Source organism: Dermacentor variabilis, chromosome 6, assembly GCF_050947875.1.
Source record: "Dermacentor variabilis isolate Ectoservices chromosome 6, ASM5094787v1, whole genome shotgun sequence".
In the NCBI taxonomy this organism is placed as follows: Eukaryota; Metazoa; Arthropoda; class Arachnida; order Ixodida; family Ixodidae; genus Dermacentor; species Dermacentor variabilis.
The window spans coordinates 59,231,425-59,252,355 of record NC_134573.1 but is presented as its reverse complement, the minus strand read 5'-3'; the positions used below and the strand labels follow the sequence as shown (position 1 = coordinate 59,252,355).

General features: G+C 46.3%; 1 non-coding gene across 1 annotated transcript; it reads right to left on the bottom strand.

Annotated features, from left to right (window-relative positions):
- Positions 1-18,945: 18,945 nt before the first annotated feature.
- Positions 18,946-19,019, bottom strand: TRNAT-AGU (transfer RNA threonine (anticodon AGU)). Its single transcript has one exon. It is a non-coding gene; the product is annotated as a tRNA-Thr (tRNA).
- Positions 19,020-20,931: the final 1,912 nt, after the last annotated feature.

Sequence of the window (20,931 nt, the reverse complement as noted above, 5' to 3'; positions counted from 1 at the left end):
GCGATAACATCGTGACCACGCGTCGCATGGTGCATGTGCGAGTAAAAGCGTATGGGGGGGGCGGTAGTGGCGTGGGTGAGCCGACGATGGCGGCTCAATCTGGTATGCGCAAAGGAGAAAAGCGGGGAGGAAGCATGTCGCCTTCCGTCGCGCGCGATACATCGGGGGGAGTGTATAGAATGGGGGCGGGATCTAGGATTCGGTGAATCTGTGATTATACAACATGTTTATTTGCCTTGTTTGACACATTATATACAGTGACTTTTTATAAGTAGATTTATTGGATACTTGTACATATATTTAAATATCTTGTTGCGAGGTTTTGTGTATACGTGCAGTGAATTTTGTTTCCAGTGACACTTTTTTACCCTTTATCAAGCTATATCTTCGCATCTGTATATTACATTGTATCTCCGCGTTTCGAATGTATGAGGGCGAGCCAAATGAAAGCGAGCCTACCCACCCCGCGCAAAAATGGTTCGGTTCATTATCTGCGAGACGAGCGCGTAGCAAACAGGCATCTCTCATTTACAAAAGGGACACGCAGGTGTTAGGATAAATGTTCTTTAATGCTCTCATACACTGGGTTGAACATGATTGCGTGACGCAATGCAAACACCAGAAGTTGAGCTGCGCGGTGTAGTGACGTTTTTCAAAGCTGAAGGTGTTTCCTAAAAAGAAATTAGTCGCCATCTGGCTGCCGTGTACCTTGAACATTTCATTTCATTGGCCAATGTGAAGCGCTGGAGCAAATGTTTCAAAGAAGAATGTGAAAGTTGCAAAGGCGATCCGAGACCGGGCTAAAACCTTCGTGCAATCACCCCTAACAGATTGCAAAGGTTGATGAGCTGATGAGACAAGAACGGAGGATAAGCATTGATGAACTGGCAGACTGTGTGAACATCAGTCACGGTTCGGCTCTCGCCATAATTCATTAACATCTCGGTTATCGGCTCTTGTGTGTGCAATGGATGCCCAAAATTTTGCACCACCGCCAGAGTGAGTGAGTGAGTGAGTTAGAACTTTATTTAAGTCCTGAGCGGAAAGAAAATCAATCCGGCGGCTCCATCCAGGTCGGGACCGGTAGACAGAGTCCTTCGGCGACGGCCCGGGCCCTCTGGACCGCCTTGAGCTGAGCGATGAGCTCTGTGCTTCTCAGCGCTGAGCCCCTGGAAGACTGGTCGGGAAAGTCCGTGTTCGCGTTGGCAGGGCACAGCCAGAGCATGTGTTCGAAGTTGGTGTATTCGTGGCGGCAGTGTGGGCATTCAGTAGAAAGGTCAGGATTGATCCTGCTTAGCGTTGTTGGTGTGATGTATGTCCTAGTCTGCAACTGTCTGTAAGTGACGGCCTGTGCTTTTTTGTGCTTTGGGTTAGGAGGAGGAAACATTCTTCGTGATAACCTATGATTTGAAGTGATTTCGTGGTATGATACGAGCGGGTCTTTGTTGTCTAGGTCCCTCCAGGCTGGGTTGAAGCGAGAGGGCGGACCGCAGACGCGGAATGTGAGCTCTCGCGCCAGTTGGTGTGCCCGCTCGTTCGGATTACAGTCAGGAGGTCCGGAAATGTTGCCCATGTGGGCCGGGAACCATGTGATGTGTGGGGACGTGAGGTTGTCTCCTCCCGTTTCTTGGAAGAAGATGGTGTTGATAACCGTAGCTGCTTTCCTAGAGACGAAGGCCGACGAGATGGTTCTAATAGCTGTTCTTGAGTCCGAGTAAATGACTGGCGCTCCTTTGCAGCTTCGAAGGGCCACCGCGATGGACATTTCTTCTGCTTCGTGAGTGAAGTTGGTAACTACCGTGGCTGCGTTGACGAGTGAGCCAAGGGCGTCCACCACAGATACCGCGTAGGCGCCTCGATTTCAATATCTGGCCGCGTCAAAGAAGAGGACTTGGGTTTCGTAAAGTTTGATGTTTTCAAAGATTGCTTTCGCTCTCGCTTTTCTCGGCCCTTCGTTGTGGGTGGGGTGTACGTTTCGTGGAATGGGATCAACAGTTATTGATCTCTTGGCGTTTGTGCATAGTTGCGACTTCTCTGGTGGCATGAAGAGGGGCTGTATGCCTGCTTCTAGTAAGATCTCGATGCCCACCCTTGTGAGTAAGAGCCGACTAATTTGGGAGTTTCGCTGTGCCTCAAAGAGTTCCGTTGCCGTGTTGTGTAGCCCCAATTGGAGGAGTCGTTCCATGCTAGTGTTTCTAGGGAGGCTTAGGACCCTTTTCAATCCCGTTCTGATTAGTGTATCAATTTTATTCAGCTCCGTCTTCTTCCAGTTGACGAAGGGGGCGGCGTAGGTTACGTGGCTGATGAGGAAGGCCTGAAATGCTTTCAGGAGGTTGTCCTCTTTCCGTCCGTCCCTTTTGCTGGCGACCCGTGATATGACCCTGGTGAAGTTCAGGGTGCTTTTTGTGATGCGTTTTAGTGCCTCCGCGTTGTCATTGCTGTAAGCCCCAATGATCATGCACAGGACCTTAATTGTGTTACACTTGGGGATGTTTCCTCCGTCCCTGGTGTGTAGGTGAAAAGGGAGGGAGCTAAGGGGCTGTCTCAGCCTGGGGCCTTGTTTGCACAGAAGGAGCGCCGATTCGCTGGGGGAGAGCTTCAGTTTCGTGTTTGCAAGAAAAGCTTCCGTGGTGTCCAGCGCTTGCTGTAGGTTCTGCTCCAGAGTGCCTAGCGGGCCGCTCGTGGACCAAATTGTGATGTCGTCGGCGTAAATCGCGTGCGCTACCCCCGGGACTTTCGAGAGTTTGTTTGCGAAATCACGGATTGCGATGTTGAAAAGATGCGGAGAAAGCACTGACCCTTGCGGGGTACCGATGTTACTTAGCATGTGCTTTCTGCTTCTGATTTGTCCGACGTTTATGGAGGCCGTTCGGTTATCCAAAAACGATCTTACGAAATTGTGGAAATGTACTCCGAGATCTAAAGTGCAGATTTCGTTGAGGATGTGCTCGTGCCTGACCGTGTCGAAGGCCTTTGTTATGTCGAGCGCCAGGATGCCTTTTACATCCCTGGATTTTACATCCTATGACGGCGTTCCTGATGAGTAGCATGGCGTCTTGTGTGGATAGTGATTTTCTGAAGCCTATGAGATTGTGGCAGAATAGGCCGTTTTCTTCAATGTGCTCTCCAATTCTATTGTGGATGGCATGTTCTGCGACCTTCCCGAGGCACGACGTAAGGGAGATTGGTCTCAGATTCTCTGCATGAAGCGGTTTTCCGGGTTTGGGGATGAGGACTACATTGGCAGTTCGCCATTCGTCCGGCACCCGGCCTTCAGCCCATACCTCGTTAATTTCGCCGCCGCCGAGGACGGAGAAGTTCGGCGCTGCCTTTACTCCTCTGATCCGGTATCACAATGAGGGTGACGATTTCTTGTATGCAGTTGTGATCGGGGATAAACGATGGTGTCACTACTACGAGCCTAAAGCACGATGGCAGAGCTTACAGTGGAAACATTTGAATTCACCACCGCCAAAGAAAGCAAAGGCTGTCATTTCCACCGGGAAGGTGTTGTTGGCTTTTTTTTTCGATTGTCAGGTGCCATTACTGATAGAATTTGCTAAATCTAGAGAAACTATCAATTGTTTCCCATATTGCGAAATGCTGGACTGGTTGCGTGTCGCAATCAAGAATAAACTAAGGGGAAAATGAACGAATAGGGTCATCTTGTTCCACGACAATGCCCGTCCCCACGTCGCTGATGTGCTTAATACAAAACTGGCAAAGTTAAAGCGGGAACGCTGCAACATCCGCCGTACATTTCAGACCTGTCGCCTTGCGACTTCGACATTTTGTGGCAACCAAAAAAACAGCTCAAGGAAACCACATTCGTTTCGGACGATGACGTGAAAGAGTCAGTTCCAGACTTTTTGAGGCGGCAACCCAAGGAGCATTATGAGACGGGAAACACACGACTCGTTAGTCAATGGGACAAATGTCTATATACTCATGGAGGCTACTTTTAAATAAGGTATCCCATTTGTCATATATTCGCAATGGCTGTCTTCCATTTGACTCGCCTTCGTATATTTTGCATAACTCACGCTTTTTATACGTGCTCTCTGTTCCGACTATAATTTCGATGCAATTACTCACGATACACGACCGTTGACAGCTGCTCCTGCGTAATACATTGGAACAAATGACAGCGTCATTGAGATTTTGCACTGGCCGTTGCAAATGTACAAGAATGTAAACAAGGATCTCGAATTACAAAGTTTCATTAACATATTCGCCGTCAACTTGTTCATTTCATGGCCCTTACATTTTTCATAAAAGCGGCCTGCACTGCTTTGCTCATTTCGAACTGATATAGTTCTAAAGTTCGTGTGATATTTTCTTTAGTCATTGAATAGACAATAAACATAGAAGCATCGATATCAGTTATTTTGGGCACAATTTTTGGCACAGACGAGTATATTATTTTATGAAAACATACAAATTTTACTTGTTTTGACAGTGCGTAGCGTTCAAGAATTCGTTTGCAGCATCTTTGGCAGTGGTAATGCAGTTATTATTCATGTATTTGATCCTTAGAGAAATTGTTCAAGAGGAAGCTTTAGCTCGGGCCCAACTCCGATGCGCCTATTCAAATACATGTAAAACGCAGAAACTCTTTTTGAGATAACCCCTGGATCGCTTTAATGAAATATGTTGCATTTGAGAGAGGAAGTTAAATTATAGTGCCTGTTGGAAGCGGAATTTCGGTTTAGGGCCTGAACCTTGTTTAACATATCTTGAAAAATTCGAAAGTTCCAAAAAATAGAAGCACGAAGTTTACAAATTAATAGCTCTGCATCGAGAATAGATATCGCGATTCTGTAAACGGCATCCATTAGGCCATTCAAAAAGGACAAATTCCATATGCCAATTTGTATCTTACGTGAATTAGTAATGTTATGTGCAAGGGTTCTGCAAAAGCAGTATTTCCTTAATACTTAATTTTTTTAGATTCATGTATAACATATCTATTTCACCCGCTGTAGATGTACTGTTATATGCAATTCACAGAATTGTGATACAATTTATCGTTGTTGAGTTACCGAGCTTTAAACATGTTAGTATCGTTTTCTGAAAATTTGTGATTTTGGTCAATCTTTAATAAACAAGTGACAACCTAAATGAAAAATCGAAACAAACAGCCACTAGAATTTATGTTCTTCTTTTAAATGCAACAAACCTCGTCAAATTTGGTGCAGTGGTTCCCAAGAAAAACGAATTATCTTTCTACATGTATTTAGATAGGAGCACCCGAGCTAAAGTTTCCTCTTAAGGAGGAGGCCGAGCTGCAACGTGAGCCTCCCCCCCCTAACGATATTTCTGGCTACGCCACTGGCGTCTCCTGATAAACGCCACCGAGGCAGGGAACGAAATGCGTCGATTTGCTGCTGGCAAAAGGACTATCTTCTCCTTCGTGCTTTATTTTCTTTTATTCGGAATTAATTATGCCCGCTAAATGATGTCATTTAGCAGCCGTGGCAAGAATATATGGTACTCAAAGACTGGCACAAGAACCAGCCGAGTAGTAAAAAGAAGCATTCTAATCCAACAAAAAACAAGAAGCGCCATTCCAGAGTACAACGGCAGTAATGCAGAGACAAACAATTCAGCCAGGCACAGTAAAAAAATAAGCCTCAACATTTTCGATCACTCTTTGCATTGAGCATACAGAGCACAGATGTAGGCAATTCTATTTTGTTAGTCGTGCTTGGGGAAAACGAGAATTACCAAAGGTTACATATGGCGCTTTATTGTGTTAGTGAATCTTCCTGGTGGTTCCTTGTACTTAGTGACGTCATCAGTGTTATGCAAGGTTCCCGGCTGAGAATTAACATACTATGCTGAACTTAGAACAGAAATTGTAGTCTACATTTCCCGTGGTGGGAGGGGGAGGACGGCAATGATATTGTTCCGCTAGGGTTCATAAAATAAGTGCAAGGTCAGTCTGACCATACTAGGAGTGTTAGAAATCTAGCATATTTTAGCTTGACCACCTTTAATGCCTGCGTGTTGTTTTAGTTTAATCGTCACAAACAATGAACGCGTATTATAGCTTCGGCCTAATACTGAACGTATGGGCTAATAATTTTAGTTGTGCAACTTGGGGTTTCATTTGCACCTCAGGCAGCCCACTTATCGAAACGCGGACGCCCAAATTTTATAGATTTGAGTTCCAACTGAGTGTGTTTACTATTATACCGCCTAAGAGGATGATGACGATGTAAATGGGTATCCCCTTTAAAATTGGTCGGGGACAAATATTCTCTTAGCCTGCTTGGTTAAAATAGGCTATTGGGCCGTTTGCCTTCCGGATATAGACCTCATCTTTTGTATTTAAATGATCTCACAATATTTTACCATCACACTTGCAATCACTGGTCGTATCAATCTTTCCCCCGCCATTTTATTCACCAATTCTCTAACCGTCTCTTACTTATCACGAGCACTGACCAGTTAATCCTTCAGCTTTCTTTGAAAGTCAATGCTGCTAAGGGTGGACGCTCCCTACCGGTCTTCCTGGGTGAATATCTTGACGTTACGGTGTGCAATGAAGTTTACAACTTTTTTTGCACCACACGCATGCCTCATGCTATGGCACATAGTCGTTCCGGTGTGTTATAATCCTCAGACAGCAATCGCGGGCCTCAAATAGCACGTAACTGCCCTTAGCCTTATCACACATAATTTCCCTCCTCATTTGTTTCTCGCCATTTTTGTGAATTTCATTCGATTTTTTTTCCTTGGCTTACGTCTAATTTACCGTCTCTGTTTCTCTCGCTTTTCCTAATGTCGCCCGGGTGCCCATTCGCAATTTCAATCACCCTGTGCCTGGTTGCCAACTTTCTTGACATCTTCCATTCTCATTACACGCTTTCGAGCTAGAGGAACTTTCGCACTTCATCCGGCCACTTCACTTCATCCGTGTTCATTAGTCATTCCACGAAACTACTCTATCTGTGCGCTTCCCTGACTTAAAGAAAACGGAACCCATGTCACCTTGTATTGTCTAATTTATGGTTTCATCGTGGGCACCTTATGCCACTCTCCTGCCGGACAAAATTTCTGATTTCCAGCACACAATTGCACTTCCGAAAGTCTACGCTTACACCACTACATTTTTTTCCGAATTCCACTTATTTATTGGCATTGTACTCGGTAACCTGTGTTAGGTAGTTGTGATGAAAGGCTCCAGTGAAAAACTGAAATGGTGCTCTTTCTAGTTACTTTCATAAAAGAAAAACTTTTTGGCTCGAGCTCGCTTCTTCCCGACGCCGCCCTGGATGCGGGAGTCGCCGGGGACCTTCTCCGTAGGCGTCGCCGCCGCTGGGAGGCGGCTATCAAAAGTTCAGAGCTGGGAGACCAGCTCTGGGCCGTTCGGCAAGCCGAAGATGCCACTCGAGTCCAAGGACTTCAAGCCGTCACCTGAGGCCACCACAGCAAGAACTGCCGGACTATTCTTTAATAAAGTTTCTTCTTCTTGGCATTACCTCCCATTTTCCAAATTTGGCAGAATATGTATGCTGCGAACTTTAGTATTCAGCAAAACTTGATCAACCAGACTTGTAATTTCGTTAAACAACAAGCAGTCATCTGTGAAATGTCTCATCTGAACCCGTACATGATTTACCTAGATAGCTGGTGAGTCAAATTACCTTGGTGACTTAAACTGTTACCAGCCTTGGTTAGTTTTATTGCTTTCTTTCTTACTTTTTTTCCTGTTCCATCACTAATTTTCAGTGGATGTAGATATTGAAACGGCCATAGATATACAGTTAAATGGTGTCGTCTTTACTCTGCAGAATATACGGCCGGTATAACCAGTATGGCGGAACATTAGGTTAGCCGCACTACGTCGTCTCTTTCGTCTTGTCGGCGATCGTCGTCTTTGTCTATCTCGTGGCACCGTGACATAACCCCCGGCAGCGAAAGCGCCAACCCGGCGCCTTCTAGAGGGCAGCCGCGTGATATGACTTGAGACGACCCGTGTGGAGTTGAAGTGGACGACGTCGGCTGGAGTGAAGTGAAGCATCGGCTGGAGGTACTACATACGGTACATCACTGGCCTGTCGGACGATGCGGTAAGGGCCAAACTACCGGGAGAGCAGTTTTTTCGAGAGGCTCACACGCCGTCATGGAGTCTGAAGGAGGACGACGTCGCCGCCAGAGCACTGGACGTCACGATGAAGGTTGTCATAAAGGGACTTCTGTCTTGCCTGCGACTCAGAAAGGCGACAGTGGGAAATCTGGCGTGCCTGAGCGGTTGTAGCTATAGCGTCGCGAGCGTACTGAGACAGGGACTCGAGAGCAGTTCGTAGGAGCGTGTCGAAAGGCAATGGGGTGTCACGACGAAAGAGGAGATAGGAGGAGGAGTAGAGAGCGGTATCGCGACGTGATGAATTGTACGTGAACGTCACAAATCGAAGCGAGGCGTCCCAGTCACGTTGATCTGAGGAGACAAACATCGAGAGCATATCAGGCGTTCAGTGAGGCCGTTCGTTTGAGGGTTGTATGCTGTCGTGAATTTGTGTTTCGTGGCATAACAGCGACGTATATTTTCAATAACCCGAGATAAAAAGTAGCGGCCACTGTCTGTGAGACGCTGGCGAGGAGCTCCGTGGTGTAAGATGAGGTCTTGGAGCAGGATCTCTGCGGCGGTGATAGCACAACTAGTTGGGATAGCTCGTGGGACGGCATAGCGGGTTGAATAATCCGTTGCACCAGCGATGTAATTATTGCCAGCTTTGGAAGTAGGGAAGAACCCAACAGGTCGTGGCCAATACGACAAAACGGTTTGGTGAGTATATCAATTGGCTGGAGGGTTCCAGCCGGAAGCAAGGAAGGCTTTTTACGACGTTGGCTTGGTTCGCAAGCAGCGCCATAAAGTCGCAAGCCACGGTAGAGTCCAGGCCAGAAAAATCGTCGCCGGAACCGATCGTAGGTCCTGCAAACACCCAGGTGGCCAGCGGTGGGGACATCATGGAGTTACGCGAGTACAGTTGCCCGGACATGAGAAGCAACGACTATCAGCAGTTCATGCCCTTCTGTGCACATGTTTCGGCGGTGTGAGATGCCGTCCAGAAGAAAGAACAAGCTAAGCGAGGGGTCTGACGGGTCAGAACGAAGGCGGCTGATTAGGTCGCGCATGGTTGTATCACGTGCATACTCCTCTCCAATCTGGTTGAAGGTGGAAGAGCATGAATATTCCAGCATTTGCATCGCTGCAGTCAGGAGCGTCGATGGGGTGCCGAGACAAATAATCGGCGTCCTGGTGTAGCCTACCGAACTTGTTCACCACTGTGTAGGTGAATTCTTGAAGGCGTAGTGCCCAGCGACCTAGACGACCCGTTGGATCCTTAAGGGTCGAGAACCAGCAGAGAGCGTTATGATGTGTGGTAACAGTGAAAGGTCGACCGTATACGTATGGCCGGAATTCGCTCACTGCCAATACAAGTGCGATGCACTCGCGCTTTGTAATTGAGTAATTGCGTTCAGCGTGTGAAAGCAGGCGACTTGCGTACGCAATAACTTTGTCACGCCCACATTTACACCGAGTTAAAACCGCGCCAATTCCGTGGCCACTAGCATTTCTACGGACCTCTGTTGGGGCAGATGGCTCGAAGTGAGCGAGAATTGGCGGAGTAGTGAACAGGGGGACAGGGATTTGGAAGCCAGCAGCTTGGTCAGGACCCCATGGAAAGGGAGCGCCTTTCTTCAGAAGTTCAGTGAGAGGCCGAGCAATGTACGCAAAATTTCTGACAAACTGACGGAAATAAGATCATAAGCCTACAAGCTGCGGACATCTTTGCACAGGTCCGCACAGGAAAATTGAGAACAGCACGAACTTCCACGGTATCCGGGCGGATGCCGGAGGAGTCCGATATGATATGATATGATATGATATGATATGATATGACCAAGGATAGTAGTTTGGCGGCGATTAAAGTGGCACTTTGAAGAATTTAATTGCTGCCCAGCAGTACCGAAGACGGGAAGAATAGACGAAAGGGGTTCCAGGTGTGTCGCGAAGGTTGACAAGAACACGATGACGTCATCGAGGTAAGAAATGCATATAGACCACTTAAAGCTCTGCAAAAGCGTGTCCATCATACCCTCGAAAGTGGCTGGAGCGTCGCAAAAGCCAAATGGCATGACTCGAACCTGATAAAGGGCCTCTGGCGTAACAATTGCGGTCTTCTCATGGACCATGTCATCGACGGCAATCTGGCAGTAACCGGAGCGCAGGTCTATGCATGAAAAATACGTCGCACCGTGCAGGCAATCGAATGCGTCGTCTATGCGTGGCAGTGGATAGACATCCTTCTTTGTTATTTTGTTTAGATGGCCGTAATCTATGAAGAACCGTCAGGTGTTGTCTTTGTTTTTTACCAAGACAACAGGAAGTGCCCACGAGCACCACGATGGTTCCAGTAATGCCCTTGGTAAAATCCTATCAACCTCCTGTTGTATTACTCGGCGCTCGGCGTGTGACACGTGATAAAACCGTCTGTGAATAGGCGGCGCATCACCGGTATGTACGCGATCCTGAACTAAGGAGGTTTGTCCAAAAGGCCGACCGTCAAGGTCAACATGTCGGAATAAGATGTGAGCAGACGACGAAGATTATCTGTTTGTGTGGGGGGTAAGATCCAGGGCTATCATATTGGTAATGTTTTCGTGCGCTGGAGGTGACATGGCGGAATGAGAATTGCAGGCGGCAGAAGAGTTGGACGAAGAAAGAAGAGGTTAGAGGGCAGAAAGGTCGTACTTGTGCGAAGGCGACAGTGTGGCGAGAGAGATCCCTTTGGGGATCCTGAAAACCCGAAATAACCCGAAATTCAGGAGCAGAAAGTAAGTTTTGCTGCCCGGTACGGTCACTACGGTGTGAGGAAAAAATACGCCGCGCGAAAGTAAGGCAGTGACACAGGGAGTGACGACACAGTCACCATCCGGTACACAGGAGTTGGGCACAACAGTGATACAGATCAGTGCCAGCGGAGATAGGCGAACAAAGACGGCGCAACAGAGCTGGATCGGTATGACGTCGGTAAGGTCGGTAACATCAGGGAAATCAACTTCGACTACGCCAGCTGAGCAGTCAAATATAGCTGAGTGTGCAGATAAAAAAAGCAATGCCAAGGAAAACGTCGTGAGGGCAATGGTCAAGTACATGGAACAATACAGATGTGTGGCGACCTGTGACGCTGACACGAGCGGCACACATTCCCAGCACAGCGGGTGTTCCCTCATCAGCGACTCGTACGACGTGGGACTTGGCAGGAGGGACCACTTTCTTGAGCCGCTTCCAAAGATCAGCGCTCATAACCGAGATGTGTGCGCTGGTATCGATCAGGGCAATGACAGGTAGGGCATCAACTTCCACGGCGATTAGGTTCTGATCTGTCCGCACGCTAAGGAGAAGATTTGCAGGTCGACAGTCCAATGCAACGTCACCTCCGGGAGCTGCATCCGTCAGTTTTCCGGATATGAGTGTAGAGAAAGGCGAGGCGATGAAAAACGACGGGGCAGGGGCGAGCGGGACCGACTATCGTGCGGCGACAGCGAACGGCTCGGGCGTCTGATGGAAGCAGAAGGGCCGCCGTCATGGTATGTCGAGTCATTTGGCGCATGAAATTGCTGGAGCTGGTTGTCATAGTAGCGGTAGGAAAACGTGGAGTGTGCAAACGAGTGCTGATGATAACGGCAATAGCGAGAAATGCGCCCCACGCGATTACAATGGAGACATATGGGCTTATTGTCTGGTGTTCGCCATTGGGGCGGATCTTGATAGCGTCAAAACGTCGGTGGAGGTCGATGAAGAGGGGCAGGGCTAACTGGCGGGCTTGTGATGGAGCAAACAGGTTGAATTCCTGCCTTGGCCAGCTCTTCGCAGACAACTGCGTGGATGAGGGAGATCGTCGCTTGCTTATCCTCAGAAGCGCACGCGAAAGAAGATGGCAACGCAGCCTGGATATCGCGCCACACAGTTCGGAGAACGCCATCTGTAGTGGACGATTGAAGAGCCGAATGAGCGTCTTCGCGCGACGACGTAACCGCGGTGTTGGGAAGCCACACGAACTGTCCAGCAATGCGATGGCTCTTAGCGTCTTTGAAACGTATGTACTCATGGATAATTTCGTCTACCATCGAGCTGTCTTTAAAAACGAGCAAGTGAAACGCATCATCGTCGATGCATTTCAGAATGTGTCTCAGTTTGTCAGCTTCGGACATACCGGCATTGAAACGGGGGCAAAGAGCTAGGACATCAAGGATGTATCCAACGTACGACTCGGTAGCTGTCTGAGCCTAACAGGATAGGTCTTTCGCAATGGCGCACTTGCGACCAGCGAGCTTACCGAAGAGGTCGCGAAGTTTTTGCTTGCATGCAACCCAGCTGGTCAACTCTCCTTCGTGTGTGTCATACCAGGTGCTTGCAGGACCCTGGAGGTAGAAGAAAATATTTGCGAGCATCACTGTCGGGTCCCATCGGTTGTATGCAGGGACGCGTTCGTATATGCCAAGCCATTCTTCGATGTCGACTTTGTCGGTGCCGTTACCAGAGAAGGTGCCGGGGTCGTGCAGGAAGGGTCAAGACGACTGGCGGTTGCGGTGCCGCGGGTGCTGACGGCCCGGGTGGTCCGGGTGCTGACGCCATGCTTAACACAGTGGCCTGGTGGTCTGTCAGCATGGTAGGACGGCCGAGGACAAGCCCACTGCGGACTTCTGTCTTGTGCAATATCCAGCACCTCCGCCAAAACAGAAATGGGCTGAGATATAAGGTTACGTGTGACCGTGTTTACTTTGCAGAAAATATGGCCGGCACAACCACAACGCCCGAAGGTATGGGTAGCCTCACTACGTCGTCTCTTTCGTGTTGTTGGTTATCGTCGTCTTGTCACTCTCCTGGCACTGTGAAAATATGTTTGAGTTTGTATGCCTTCGCGTTAGTGCAAATATCCTTGTGTAATATTTACATGTACGTGCCACCACGTACTTGTTTCTGGTACAAGTTTTAATTCTACATTTACTTTTTGTATTGACTACTTTGGGAAGTTGGGACCCTATAACGTAAAACTATTCCAATATGTTTCTATTCCAATCTCCTGACGTCAAATTTGCGTAACCACCGACGCAAGCACCGGGCGGTCACCCGCAGGGTTGTCTCAACACTCCAATAAAACGCTCTCCTCGTTCATAGGAGGTCACTTTTGTTTGCTTGAAAAACGAATAATATTGCCTACACTGAGCGGCTTGTCGTATCTAATTGGCTGACAAGAGGCGAGGAGAACGCTCAAGCGGAGAGGGATTCGATGGGGCAGAGCCAGTGCACTGGAAATCGATAACCGGATGAAGAGGGTGGTGGCGGCGTCTGCGATAGGTCGGCTTCCCTTACTTAGCTTGGGGTAGCTGGTCGAAAATCGCGGCGGCGTGCAACGGAAGCTTAAGAATGACGCTAAAACGGACCCTCAGCAACGAAGAGATGGCAGAATGAGGTGGTAAACGCGCCGAAAGTGCTCGAAAACGTTACACTGCCACGCAAGAAGTTTTATTATGCGCAAATACAGCCATGCTCTCCGGCAGGTGCGAGTAGCCAGTGCCTGAGCGATCGGCGGCAGCCATCTTTTATTCCTTTCGGAACGGGGCAGCCTGCGGCTATTCAGAAGAAAATTCAGTTTTGTTCGGCATGTTAATGCGTCTTTAATGCGTACACGTCACTTTGACGCGGTGAGTTTTCACGGTTTTGTGACGTCGCGTGACAGGCAGGTGAAGTGGGTGCTGCCCGAAAACTTTTGACCAATCGCCGGGGGCTAATGGCGAAAAGGCGTCGAATCAGAAATAACTGTTTTTCTTTTTACTGTCAAATCATGCATAATCAGTGTGTACACATCCTATCAGATGGGGAGGTATCGCGGTTTTCGTGACGTCACGTGATAGACATGTGAAGTGGGGGGGGTCGAAAAAAGTTTTTGACCAATCGTGGAGGGCTGATAGCAGAATTGGAATAGAAAACTGGAATAGTTTTACGTTATAGCGCCCTTGTTCCGTGTGATTACATTGAGTGAATGATGATATTGACAGTTCGATCCTTTTTGTAGGTTTTTGAACAACACTTCTTTTAGTTTTAGGTAATTCTTGTTCTCTTACCCGATGCTTTCCCAAATGCATGTAAGGTATTATGAAAAACCTAAATAAATTAAAAACGAATGAATAAATTCAGTTTAAGAGTGGCTGAGATGAATGAAAGACAAGGTCTTCTTGGACGCATTAGTGCACCATGTGTTCTGTTGTTTAGACTGTGCCACCATAAGTATCGACCCAGATTTTTACGCTTCACAACCTCTGGGATCAGCAGATATTTCTATTTCGAGAAGTCAAATTTCTGATACCGATTACAGGCACGCGCTCATGAAACGAACGCACTTGAGTTTAGTTTGAGAGTTCTTGCACAATTTATGCGTTAAAATATATTATTGCTTCGGCCATAGCTTTACACAAATAGGTCCACATTTTTTTTCCGAGCATCATTGTGGCACCGTTTGGCCTTAGTTGCACTCGTATGGGCATCAAATCGCCGTAATTTGACGAACATGATCAGAAAGTGGCAGCCAGATACCCAGATTGTATGGACCCCAAATCGATCTGAACTTTTTAGAAAAGATGTTGTCTTTAGAATATAATTCAATAGATGTGTGATTATCGTAAATAAAATATAAATTTTCGCCTAGAACGCTTCCTGGCCTAATGGAAACAATCTTATGAAGAGTGGACGTTTAAAATGCAGCCAAATTGTGCCACAGGCATGGAGTGGTAGCGGTGCTTCTGCCTCTACTTTTTTGTGTATCTGTCTTATTGTCTTTCCCTTTATAAGGCGTTGTGGTTTCCAACAGCCTGTAAAAGGTAATGTAGCCTTCTATGGGAGAAAACATGGGAGCGCTCTATTAAGCGCGGAAATCAAACTTATATATTTACGACGCCAGACAGACCATGCCTTCGGGGAGCGGTGCTCTAGGAAGCTGCAAAATTCTTTTTTTCTTTCTTTCAATACAGTGGTTTTTGTTTCAGTATAAAATTGACATTGCTTATCTCGGTTACACTCACATTGTAAAAAACAAAGCGAATATATCTGGCGGCCCAAAGGAATGCAGGCGCAAGCAGAATCTTGCGCAGAAAGTAAGTGCGCGTGATTTTGCCTGCTGAACCTTGCGGGCTCCGATTTGATGTTTTGTTATTGACCTAAACATGGTATACTAAAGACTCCGATTACGTTGTACTTCTGGGCTACAGTCCTTTCAACTTAGATCGCCCAGACACAAGGAGAGGAGGGGTGTCCAATCAGAGTGCAATTCCAGCCTCTGCAGTTTTAAATGATTATAGTGCAATAACACATGACTACGATGTGCTGTCTGTTAAGAATAATGAAACAATTTTTACTATCTTGTACTGGCCGCCGGACGGAAGCTTGTCCGAATTTCTAAGATACTTAGACAGTCTGCTTTCTTTTGCTGCAGAAAACGAGTATGTCTAAACTATCGGTGGGGACCTAAACTTTACGTGGCGAACGATTGCACTGCTTCTCTTGACTTTTTTCTTATTTTGCAAACTACCGTGCCTCATAATCAGAAAGTGATTTTGGCACGTAAAACCCCAAATATTATTATTATTTTGCAAACTAACTATTTTCGGAATGTCATAGCTACGCCTACGCGAGTCTCTTCCGGGACGTCATCTGTGCTAGGTTTCTTTATAACAAATACACCCCTAGATAAAACGGTTTCCGGAACAATATGCGCTGACAATTTTGACAACTTGCCTATCTTTGTTGTGGTTAAGCGCAATAAATTATTCGCACCAAAGAAACAAGCAAAACCCATTTACCGTGAACTATCGCTGATCACTTTGCGAAATTTCCGGGGCGAGATTGCGCAGATCAACTGGCAGGACTTAACAGCCTTAAATGGCGCAAATGCGGCATGTGAAAATTTCCTTGAATTGTTTAAAACCTGTTACTTTACTTGTTTTCCTATGAAAACCCGCTATAACAAGAAATCCTCAAGCCCTGGGTCACGCGCGGCCGCATGCGACTAGTAAGCGAACAACTTAAGCTTTATCGATATTTCATCAAATCACGTGACACCGCTAAATTTGCGCAATTTAAGACGTTTCGAAACAAGTTAACTAAAATGTTAGAAGAACCAATAACCCAATACTACAACCGCGACTTTCATAGCAATTGCCTAAATAATTCTAAAGTTTTATGGAAAAACTAAACAACACATTACACCCAAACAAAGGCAATGATCCAATCAATAGCTTCGCTAATAGCAACAAAGAGATAAGTGGCACGGAGTTTGCAGATTGTTTTAATGACTTTTTCGTTGAAATAGGGAATGCGTCGTGCACACGCACGAAGCATTCCAAGTTAAGCCAAAGCATATTTTTTCCCCTAACAGGCCCTCTGAAATGATTGCGCTATTCCAAACCTTTAACAACAGCCACTGCTATGACGCTGATGATCTGGAAATTAGACAAATTAAGCATGCGCTAGACTTGATCGCCCCCGTACTAACGCATTTATTTAACGCGGCCTTCTAACAGTTAATCTTTCTAAGAAAAATGAAGACTGCGAGGGTCGTAATTATTCACAAAGGCAGCGACAGAAACATTGTCAGAAACTACCGCCCAGTTCCTATTTTACCAGTTTTTTTTTTAAAGTGTTTCTAAGAGATAATGTCCGCATTGATAGCTTTTTAAGTACCCGCTGTGGTTGCACAGTGGCTGTGGTGTTCGGCTGCTGAGCACGAGTTCGCGGGATCGAATCCCGGTCGCGGCGGCCGCATTTCGATGGGGGCATAAACATCCGTGTACTTAGATTTAGGTGCATGTTAAAAAACCCCAGGAGGTCGAAATTTCCAGATTCCACCACTACGGCGTGCCTCATAATCAGAAAGTGCTTTTGGCACGTAATAACTCATAATTAAATTTTTAACAGCTTTTTAAGTAAACACAAACTCATCACAGGTCATCAATTCGGCTTCAGGAAAGGTCTCTCCACAGAAAAGCACTCTTTTAGTCCAAAAAGAAATGATATTAAAAATTTTGAAAACGAACTTTTGACACTAGCTGTGTACCTCACATTTATCAAAGCGTTTCATCGTGTGCAACATTTAAGTCCAATTAACAATTTAGAAAACTGCGGTTGTCGCGGAATAGCTAAAAAAAGCTTATGAAATCTTATCTCCCCAACCGTCAGCAATTTGTTGAAATAAACAAATGTAAATCACACATGAGACTCATTCAGTCGGGCGTTCCTCAGGGACGCAGTCTCGGACCAATCCTATTTCTTTTTTTAAATTGAAGATATTGACCGTACGGACACAACTTGCAAAACTGTTCTGTACGCGAATGACTTCGCTTTGTTTGCTAGTGGTAAGGAAATCGAAAAAATAACACGAAGTGTGGGGAATTTCTGCCACCAGTTAAAAGAGTGGTGCCGAAAAAAACAGCCTCAAATTCAACTAATCAAAAACAATATGCGTGCTGTATCGGACGCACAAAAAATATATTGCACTTGCAGACCACGTTATTCCAGGACCCCGCAGTATCGCAATCGAAAAACCTGTTAAGACCTTTGGCGCTACCTTTTCCGAACACATGTCGTGGAATGCTCATGTTCGGCAGTTATCCTCAAAGCTCAGCAAAGCGGTTGGCATTCTAAACCGCAACCGACACTTGCTACAATGTAAGATAAAAAAGCTTCTGTATAATGCGCTCTTTTACTCGCAGCTCTGTTACTGCGCACGAGTGTGGGCTAACACCCCTGCAACTGACCTAAACCAAATTAAATTACTTCAGAAGAAAGCTGTTCGTGCCATCGAAAACGTACCTTATCTACAACACACAGCACGACTCCTTCAAAAACACGCGATAAGGAAGGCCGAAAACATACCATATACAGACGCATTATGCAAAAAAGAAGTGAGGCGTGCAGACAGGACACAAGAGTAGAGAAGTGGACAACACTTATGCCCTGTGTGCACGCCTCACTTTTTTTTTTTGCGTAATGAATCCTTACCAACTAGCTCAGCTTTCTGTCGTTCTAAGCTTTATATACAGACTTTTGTACAGTTGCAGAAGTGCCGTCCAGGGAGGGCTTTTTACTTTTCTAGAACACGCTATTCTTATAGAACCTAACAATGTCTATCCTTTACGCTATAGACCGCCATGGCACATACTTTTCTCGCGCACAACTCGCGGAACAGAATGAATTCGGCACACATTACGCTCCACACCGAATAACATGGATCAAAGCCACATCGACGTTTTAACTCCATCTCGTAAAACTATTTTTGAATTGTTCATGTGATTTACTTAATAAGCACGAAGTCAAATTTTTCTTTCCACGTACACACTTTTGTGATCTTTCACTTCTGCGATATTTTGTGATATTTCAAACGTTTCCTTAAACTAACTTCTAAAAGCATTGTTTATGTTGCTACCTTGTTCCCGCGATTCGCGTTTGTTTGTCTGGTAGCACGTTTGTTTATTTCAACGGAGTGACCGGAGCCTTGTGCCCTGTATGCTGGTATCGCTTTCGTGCATGGCGCTTGACTTTCGGCAGTTTCTGTATTTTTTCTTTTAATACAATGGCGAAGCGCAAGCCTTGTGCATTCTTATTTGGTGTGCTCAAATCAATGCTCATAACCAACTATTGCCACTGGAATATATTGTATGCTTACTTAGGTTTTTACAAAATTTTGTACGAGTTATCTCCGTTATGCAAGATTTTTTTCTTCTCCCTTTTCGGCACGTTACTACTATTGTGTATGGGTGGCTGCAGCTTTGTCAGGCTACAAAAGTGCAGTTTCTTCCTCCAGCCACCCTTTTTTTTGCTATATATGGCGCGAAAAACAAACTTCCTTGATTAAAGAACAAAAGAGAAGCACAGCCAGGCACCGGTGAGATTCGAACTCACGATCTCCTGTTTACTTGACAGGCGCTTTAACCAACTAAGCCACGGCGCCCTTTTTTTTCTTTATTACCGGTTTTCAATATAACATCGTACATATGAATTTCACACTCATGACACAAATGCAAGTCTCTTGCCAGAGAAAAAGAAGGCGAGAAACAAAAAAAGCGCTACAAAGCCGTCTATCCGCATAGGACTGACGTTGTTAAATTAAAATTCCTTCATGACTGTCAGAGGTTCGAGCCTCGACAGCCAATCCGGTACACACTCTTGCATTTTCTGCATTTCAATAAATAAGGACATACACTCTCTGAAATATATACGCGCTGGCCGAGCGTCGGCGTCGCAATGGTACCCGGCCATGCGAGCTCGCCATATAGAGTGGAGGGCGTGCAGCATAATAAGATCATACGGTACTCCGTCTTCATCTTTAATTGGCAGATACCTGATCCCTTGGGGGTCCACCGGTGACTCCTTTTTCAGCGTTCGCTTTAGCACGTCCCAAAGGAAAACAGCCGCCCAGCAATGCAAGAAAACCTGATCAATGGTCTCCGGCTTCTGACAGATCAAGCAGTGGGATCCCCACGGCACAAGACAGCCTCGTTCTTCCGCAAACGTTTTCACAGAGAGCGTTCCTGTGTGGAGCTTGAAAAAGAAGGATTTAACCCCTGGTGGCACCTGCATACGTTTCACCCGTTTAAGGACGTCTTGTCTTGGCCCTCCACTGTATATGGCTCTGTATAACGGCACTGGGAACACAATGTCGCACACATCATTATACAGTATTTTCCTTTTCACTTGAAACAGATAATCATTTGAAAAACGCTCTGACAGAAAACGCACGCTGTCGACCACTTCCTTAAAGTAACCTCGAAGTTTTCCGGTTATGCTTGCCGTACTAACAACATGTGTCGGCAATGCGCCGCTCAACCTGATCTGACACACGGTGCGCAGAAAAGGATCGCGCACATCGCGAAAAAACAAAAAGCGGTTGACAAGTTGTCGAACAAAAAGATGCGCCAAGCCTACACCCCCGTCCTTTACTCTTCTGAACAAATTTGTTGGACTACATCTCTCCCATGCTGAACCCCAGATGAAGACCGCAAACACTCTGTGCAGCCTTTGCACATTTGCCCTGGAACAATGCAACACTTGGATAACATAATATAACTTCGCTATAAAAAACATATTACAAATTGTCGCCCTTGAAAAAATAGACTGGTTAGTGCTTGTCCATCTCTACACTTTTTCTTTCGTTTCATTAGTTCGGTTCCTCCAGTACTCATCGCTGCTCTTGTACCTGTCGAGGGGAACACCCAGATACTTCGTCGGAGTTTTCACCCAGTTGACATTGGCGAAGTATTCCGGTGCCGAAGACCACTCCCCGTGCCACAGCCCGAGGGATTTGCCCCAATTGACTTTGCTGCCCGTGACGTCACAGAAATGTTTTACTACAGCAATTGTTTCAGTCACACTTGGTTCGTCTGTGCAACACACTGCAACGTCATCAGCATACGCTAGCAGCTTCACTTCGGATTCTGCCAATCTAAAACCACGTATATTGTTATTTGCGGTAATGGCCACACACATTGCTTCTATGTATATAGCAAATAACAGAGGACTGAGGGGACAGCCTTGGCGCACTGAACGCATGATGTTAATGGGGGCCCCCAGCGACTTATTAACAATTAACCTTGTAGTGCAGTTCTGGTACGCCAAGGCCACACCCTCAGTGATGATGGTACCGACATTAACATGATCCAATATGGAGAACAAAATAACGTGAGCGACGCAATCGAACGCTTTCTCAAGATCAAGCTGAAGAACTGCAACGCCGCCACCGGTGACGTCACAGCACTCGAGCACACACCGCATCTTATGGATATTAGAAAAAATTGTTCGCCCTTTGATTCCACAAGTTTGATGGTCTGTGACGATTTCCTTTATGACACTTTGAAGTCTGGTCG